The 7089-nt window shown below is 52.2% G+C and overlaps 1 long non-coding RNA gene across 1 annotated transcript; it reads right to left on the bottom strand.

Moving 5' to 3' along the window:
- Positions 1-834: 834 nt before the first annotated feature.
- On the bottom strand, positions 835-6228 carry LOC124240218 (uncharacterized). Its single transcript, XR_006888810.1, has 3 exons — positions 5946-6228; positions 5111-5257; positions 835-1045 (listed from the first exon to the last, which is right to left on the bottom strand). It is a non-coding gene; the product is annotated as an uncharacterized LOC124240218 (long non-coding RNA).
- Positions 6229-7089: the final 861 nt, after the last annotated feature.

The following is a 7089-nucleotide window of genomic DNA, read 5'->3' as shown; positions in this document are numbered from 1 at the left end:
CTGGGACCTCCCTTGCCAGCACCACTCCATTCAAGAGCAGAATCCAGCCGTGTAGGTGGCTGTGTTAATGTGCTTAGTCTTTACAGAGAGTGAGTTGGCACTGCGTGCTAAATTTTGAACGTTCTTATCTTTTGACCCTGCAGTTATGGTTTTAGGAATATATCTTAAGCAAAAAGTCAGCAAGGGTGCAGAGACCTATACACATAGGGATAGCCTCTGAGTAATTGCTGATAACAGTGAACATAGAATAACGTAAATGACCATCAGCAGGGGAGGGGTTAAATAAATTATGGTGAAGACAAATGAAGGACTGCCATGCAGCTGTTTAAAAGGACAACACAACAAGTCACTTAGTAACCTGAACATGAAATTTAATTATTTAAAAAAGGATACAGAAAGAAAGCATAATATGACCTCATCTTTAAACAACATAACCCTTGTAAATGAGAGGGGAGACCAGGGGGTTCAGTCTCTATTTAGACTTAATGCATAGTTTAATGGGCAAAATTAATACAAAATAAATTCCATTATTTAATCACCTTTCTGGAAGAACATTAAAAAGACTTCAGGGGCCAGCCCGGTGGCGCAGCGGTTAAGTTCGCACGTTCCGCTTCTCTGCCGCCCGGGGTTCACCGATTTGGATCCCGGGTGCGGACATGGCACCACTTGGCACGCCATGCTGTGGTAGGCGTCCCACATATAAAGTAGAGGAAGATGGGCACAGATGTTAGCTCAGGGCCAGGCTTCCTCAGCAAAAAAAAGAGGAGGACAGGCAGTAGTTAGCTCAGGGCTAATCTTCCTCAAAAAAAATAATAAAATAAAAAAATAAAAAGCCTCCAGGTTGTAATCACATCGGCCCCTCTCAGAGGCTTCTTCCTCCAAGCCCAGTTTTCTCTGCCCTGTAGCTGCTCCACAGCCTCGAATGGGCTACAGTCTGAACACGCTCCTGACTTTTCCCTGCTCTGGACCTCTTCCTCGTCCCACTGCATTGCTTTGTTATGTAGATAACTTAGCTCTTCTCAGCACGTAATAACTCTTCCTCTCTCTAGAAGACAGAAGTGAGGGGAAACCGAACAGACAAATTCAGGATTTTCTTCAGTGGGCAGGAGGAGGAGAAAGCCTAGGACCACTCATGTTAATAATTTTGTCTCATGTAAAAACATGTATCTGCACGCACAGAAAATAGTACAGGAAAAATATACAAAAGTGCTATCAGGGCAACCACTGTGTGGTGGGATTGTAGGTGATTTTTTTGCTCCCTTCTTTATACCTTTTGTCTGAATTTCTTTTTATAGATCATGTTCTACTTTTATATTCAGAAAGAAGCTTTTTTTTTTTTTTAAAGAGAAGGCTTCGTACTGTGGCATATTTCTTTTTATTCCTTTTTTACCCCCCAAGATCCAGCAAAGGATAAAGAGAATTGAGGCACTGAATTCATCCTCAACACAGAATGATTTTTCTTTTTTCTCTAATTTTAGAACTTTAAAAAAGTAACTCCCCTTCACACATTACAGGAAATATGAATAAAAGAACATTGCTTAGTAGGTTTATAAATTTTATCCATAACTTGCTACTGTGCAGATTCATTTGAAATAAAGCAGGCTGAGCCCAGGCGTAAGGACTAAGCTCGTTCTGAGGGCCAAGGTGAGTCCCTCCACCGCCTGGGGGTGGGGGTGCCGCTCTCCCTCAGCAGCTGCCCCTGCAAACTCCCCTTCTTCTAGTGGAAGCTGACCCATGCAGCCTGGCCACTGGGTGTTAGCGACTCCACGCTGCCACGTTGAAGTTTCCACAGCCCCTCGTGAGAACCTCCAGTGGGTCTGAGTGACCTTGGCCTTGGGCAAAGCCAAGCGGGAACTCCCCCTCTGCTGACTTGCCCTGTGAGAGCTCTGGGGTCTGAGCAGGGTAAAAACTACCCTGCTGCCTGCTTTTCTCTTCCTGCTGGGTCCCTCCTCAGCTCCTCCGCCACCTCCCCTGGGTCCTCTCTGGCCAGCTCCGTTTTGTGTTTGGGCCAAGTGGGAAAAAAGCATTTGGCTCTGCTCCTTGTTTGTCAGGAGTCCAGCATTACCAGGGGTCTCGCCTGGTTTCAAGTATTTCCCGGTGCCTTTCCTTGCTCCGTAGTCAAGTTTCTAGCCAGGATTTCTTGGCTCTGGGAGAGATTGAGTGCCTGTCTGAGCCTTCGAGGCCTGTGTTTCATTTGCAGCCGCCTGGCTCTAACTGGGTGACAGTCCTGGCCCTCCCCGTCAATGAGCCCATCCCCTCTGCTTGGCCAGCAGAGGAGGCCCTTTGTGTCGTCGTCCTGTCGCTTGGGAGGGAGGAGGCTCCTAGTTTCCGTCCCCAGCCCTGTGTCCTGGGTTTACTGCCGTCCCACCTCAGGTTCAGGGGTGGCACTGCCTTCCAAGAGCAAGCAATTCCTGCCTGTCTGCAAAGCAGGAATGCCAACCCCAAACGGCCCCAGCCCCTAACTGTTTCTAAGGCAGACGAGGACCTGCTCAGCACCTGGTGCTTTCCTGCTAGAAACTTCCAGCTGTTCTGATCTTTCACACAGGGCTTGGCAAGGCTGAAAAGGTCTGGAAGCAAATGAATTCAGGAAGCCTGCAGAACATCAGGCCCGGGCTGGTGGGCCTCTCCCTCTCCCTGATTAAGGAACCCTCATGGACTCCCCAGTCACTTCCTGCCTTTGGATCCATCTGGGGCAGAGGGCCTGATGGGGCCACTAGCCCCTGGAGTCTAAGCCCCAGGGAAGAGCCAGCAGTTTACCGTTGTGACACCATGCCCTAGGCAAGGTGCCCAAGGGTTGCCAGGCCAGTGCAGAGAAAGGGTGTGAGCCAGGGCTGCAGTTTCCAGGAGCCAATTTGGGAGCCTGTTAAGGACATGGGCACAGAAGCAAAGAACCTGGGGACCCTGATGTGTCCTCATCACCATAGGTGACCCATGCCCTGCCATCCTGGGGGCGAGGGGGGCTGTGAATGTCCAAATAATGCATCCTTGACAAAAACTTTCTCTCCTCCTCTTCTTTCAGGCTATAATGTATTTCCTGAGCTCTCGTTTGCTATTCTTTTAGGTACCACGAGCACTGAAGGTCCCACTAAATACCCAAGTATCTGTAGCCCATCGACGGTAACAGTCAGGAGCGAGCAATTATAATCATCCGAGGAGGAAAAGGGCACTGTTGGTGAGGCTTTCCTCTTTGCACGTCTGACACCCTAGTAAGTAGGTAAGAGATAAACCAGTAGTTGGAAAGGCGCCCTGCCTGTGTGCCCCATCCTGTCAGCCCAGCATGGACTTCCAGCTGCCTCCCCCAGGGTCACTAAACCGCCCCAGCTGACTTCAGCCTGGTAGCGAGCAACGCAGGAGAGGCCCGGCTGGGGTGTTAGGGAAAGCTGGGTTAGGCGCTGCCTTTGAACCCAGGGAATCCCCTGGGTAGCGAGTGGGACCGGCGTGGGGGTGGGAAGAGCTGCAGTTCTCATCTGCTGCAGGGCGGGCGGGGACAAGTCACAGTGACTTGGGTTTGGCCCGCCCTGGCTAACACGAGGACTGTTACACCCTTCACCTGGTTGGGTCCTCACATCGCCCCGCTCAGAGGGGGTAGGTACCACCCTCCACTACAGATAAGGAAACTGAGGCTCAGAGCTTCCAGGACTGCCCAAGGTCTCTCTGCTGGCAACCCCTGAGCAGGGCCTGGGTCCCCAGCGTCCTGTCTCCCGGGCCGGGGAGGGGAGGGCTGGGCCCTCTGGGTGGCGCAGTTGCCTTCCGGCTCCGCGCCCGAAGGCGGCGAGGGGCGGGGGCGGAGGGGCCCGCAGCCGGCAGGCCCTCGCCCCCGGGCGCCCCCGCTCCAGCCCGGCCGGGGCGGCGCCGCAGCCAGCGGCTCCCGGCGGAGGCTTGGCCGCGGCCATTGGCCGCTCGGAGGCGGGCGGGGGGGCGCGGGCGCGGCGTCGGGTTACTGGGCGCCCGCGGCGGCCGCGGGGAGGGGCGCGCGGCAGCTGGCGGGTGGGGGCGGGGCGCGCCCGGGCAGAGGGACCCCCCCCCCCCCCCCCCCCCCCGGGCCCCCCCCCCCGGCCTTAAAGGGAAACCATGACCGCATTTGTATCCAACTCCATGAACAAACAGCTGTGAAGCGCCCTGACGGGTCAGGTGCTGTGTTGGACTTGAGCGGGTGCAGAGTGGCATAGCTGGGGTTCTGCCCGGACTCGCGTCTAATTGAGGCAACAAGATATTCACACGGAAGAACGCTGAAGACAGCAGGAAGTAGATGATAAGGCCTAACGGAGAAGCTTGAGCAATCAAAGTTATTGGGGTTCCCCAAAAAGGAAGTGAAAACACTCCTCACCCCCAGCCCCCCAGGGGGAATCTGGGAAGTCGCCACAAAGGGGCTGCCCTGATGCCCGCTCCGGGCCTCCAAAGCCCAGGGAAAGCAATCCCATCGTGCCTCACGCCCACCCACCTCAGCCCCACCCGTACCCCACATTGCTGAACCTGCCAAACCCTACGTGGTGCCTACCCTTCCTTCGCTCCCAAACCCTACTACTCCGTCCTTCCACTCTGAGTCTCCTCCAAGACTAGGACCCTGGCTTCCTTCTTCCTGAAGCCTGCTTGTACCCTGAGGACACTGCAGTCTCCATAGCCCTCTCCAATAGAGGCTGTTTTACCCCTCAGGCCATGCACTTGACGGCCTGGAGATGTCCTCACTCAGCATTGAAGCTCCCAATCTGTTTCTTCTTCCACCTTCAAAAACCCAGCTCCTTTGGAATGCATTTCATCAGGGTTTACTACCCACCGCTCCTCCTCCTCCTAATTAGTGTCACCTTATCATCTTCTTGGTCACTTTCTCTGTCCCTTGATGATTTTAGCACCAGGCTCTTTCTCCTCCACTGTCATCACTCTTGGTGACCTAGCATCAATGCTAGTGACCCATCCAACACCCTGGCCCATAAGTCCCTTGAGTGCCTTAGCCCTAGTAATACATTTTTCTTGCCCCACCTTAGCTTCCTGGTCATGCCCTAGACCTCGGAACCCTGAATGTCTACACCATCCTTGAAATCTCAAAGATCCCACCCCCTGCCAGCCCTCCAGCTCCCTCACTCCCGTCCTTCCGCTCCACCAGTCCTCCTACCAGAGACTTCCAGGCCATCGCTCTGCGGTTTCTTCAGGATTTATCTCCCTTCAGGTCTTCACTTCTCAGCCAGCTGAGATTTCATAATCCAGCACGCGAAATCCCCTGCAAACACTCTTAACTTCCTTGCGCTGTTCTCGGATCCACCTGGAGAAAACCCAACTGTGGTTAAATCACACTGTTTACTTCACACCTGCAACGGAGCAGTTGAACCCTGCCGAAGAAAATTACCCAGCTCCTCTGGATGGAGTCACCTCAAATTTATGGCATAAATTTCAAATGGGCATTTGAACTGCTGGACAATCCTACTACGGTTTCTTAGAAAATTCCTTTTCCCTCTCCACAGTGCAACCATTTCACACTTTCTCCCCTCTCTGCGTATTTTCAACACCCCTTCCTCTTTCGTTCTCGGTCTGACCTCAGACTATCCTTCATAAAGAAAATAGGTACAATCAGACCAACTGCCAGATCTTCCCACCACCAAAGTCACGGGAATGCCTGCAGCTCTGCACCCTGCCTGCCCATCTGTGGCCAGACCTTCCATCTGTGCCCTAGGCCCCTTCCCCTTTCACCAGCACCCGTATTCCCTTTCTTTCAGGCATCATCAGTTTCTTCCTCTCTACTGGATCCTTCCCACTGAAATAAAACAGGACTTAATTTTCCCTAAATTTAAAAACATATTAGGCTTAGCCTCACATCTCCTTCAGGCTACTGCACCATTTTTCTGCACCTCTTCAGAGCAAATGTTCCTGAGAGAGTGGTCTGTATACTGACACTCCTCTTCCTCACCTCCCATCCTCACCTCCGCCCACTCCAACTGGGCTCTTAGCCTTACCATTCTATTGTAATACCTCCTACCAAGAATGCCAGTGCCCTACGTCTTGACTAGATTAGTGGCCAGTTCACGGTCCTTGTCTCATCGGGTCTCCCAGTGGCAGTGAACATGTTTCACCACTCTGTGGTGGACTGAATTATTGGTCCTAATTCTTGCCACTCCTCCCTGTGTCCATATCCCTTTCTGTGACGTGGCAGTCCCTCCCACTCGAGGTAGAGTAATCTTTCCTGCTCTTTGACTTTGGGCATGGCTGCCTGACCCATTTTGGCCAATGGACTGTAGGAGGAAGTGACATGGTGCCAGTTCTAAGCCTGGTCTTAGGAGGCATCTCGTGTTTCCACCTGCCTACTTGTGCCAGTATTATCACCATGGGGGAAAAAAACCTCACGTAACTGACCTGCTGGTGCAAGGATGGTGAGGGACATGTCTGTGGAGCAGACCCAAGCCCAAGTGCAGCTTCGAGCCGCCCAGCCAAGGTCAGCCACGTGTAGCTGACCTCCAGCTGACCCACAAATGCATGAGTAAAATAAATATTTACTGTTATAAGCCACTGAGATTTTTGTGCTTGTTTGTTACCCAGTGATAGCCAACCAATACGTCCTCCTTCTTGAAACTCTTCCTTGCTCAGTTTCCTTGTCATCACAATCTTTTGCTTTTCCTCCGGCTTCACAGGTTGTTCTTCTCAGTCTTCTTCGCTGGCTTTTCCTCTACCAGATCTCTAAATGTTGGAGGGGCTTCAGTCTCAGCCCTCTCTCTTCTTTCTTTTTTTGTTTTTTTGTTTTTTTTTTTTTTGAGGAAGATTAGCCCTGAGCTAACTACTACCAGTCCTCCTCTTTTTTTTTTGCTGAGGAAGCCTGGCTCTGAGCTAACATCTGTGCCCATCTTCCTCCACTTTATATGTGGGACGCCTATCACAGCATGGTGTGCCAAGTGGTGCCATGTCCGCACCCGGGATCTGAACCAGCAAACTGCGGGCCGCCGAGAAGCAGAATATGTGCACTTAACCGCTGCGCCACCGGGCCAGCCCCAGCCCTTTCTCTTCTATCTTTTCTTTCCTTATGTGGAATTTTCCAGGCCACAGCTTTGAATACCATCTACATGCTTGTTCTCAGATTTAAGTCTGAAGGCAAGATGCCTCTGAACT

The sequence above is a fragment of the Equus quagga genome, chromosome 5 (assembly GCF_021613505.1).
Source record: "Equus quagga isolate Etosha38 chromosome 5, UCLA_HA_Equagga_1.0, whole genome shotgun sequence".
NCBI lineage: Eukaryota > Metazoa > Chordata > Mammalia > Perissodactyla > Equidae > Equus > Equus quagga.
The sequence above is the reverse complement of the archived record's forward strand: the minus strand, read 5'-3'. Positions and strand labels throughout refer to the sequence as shown.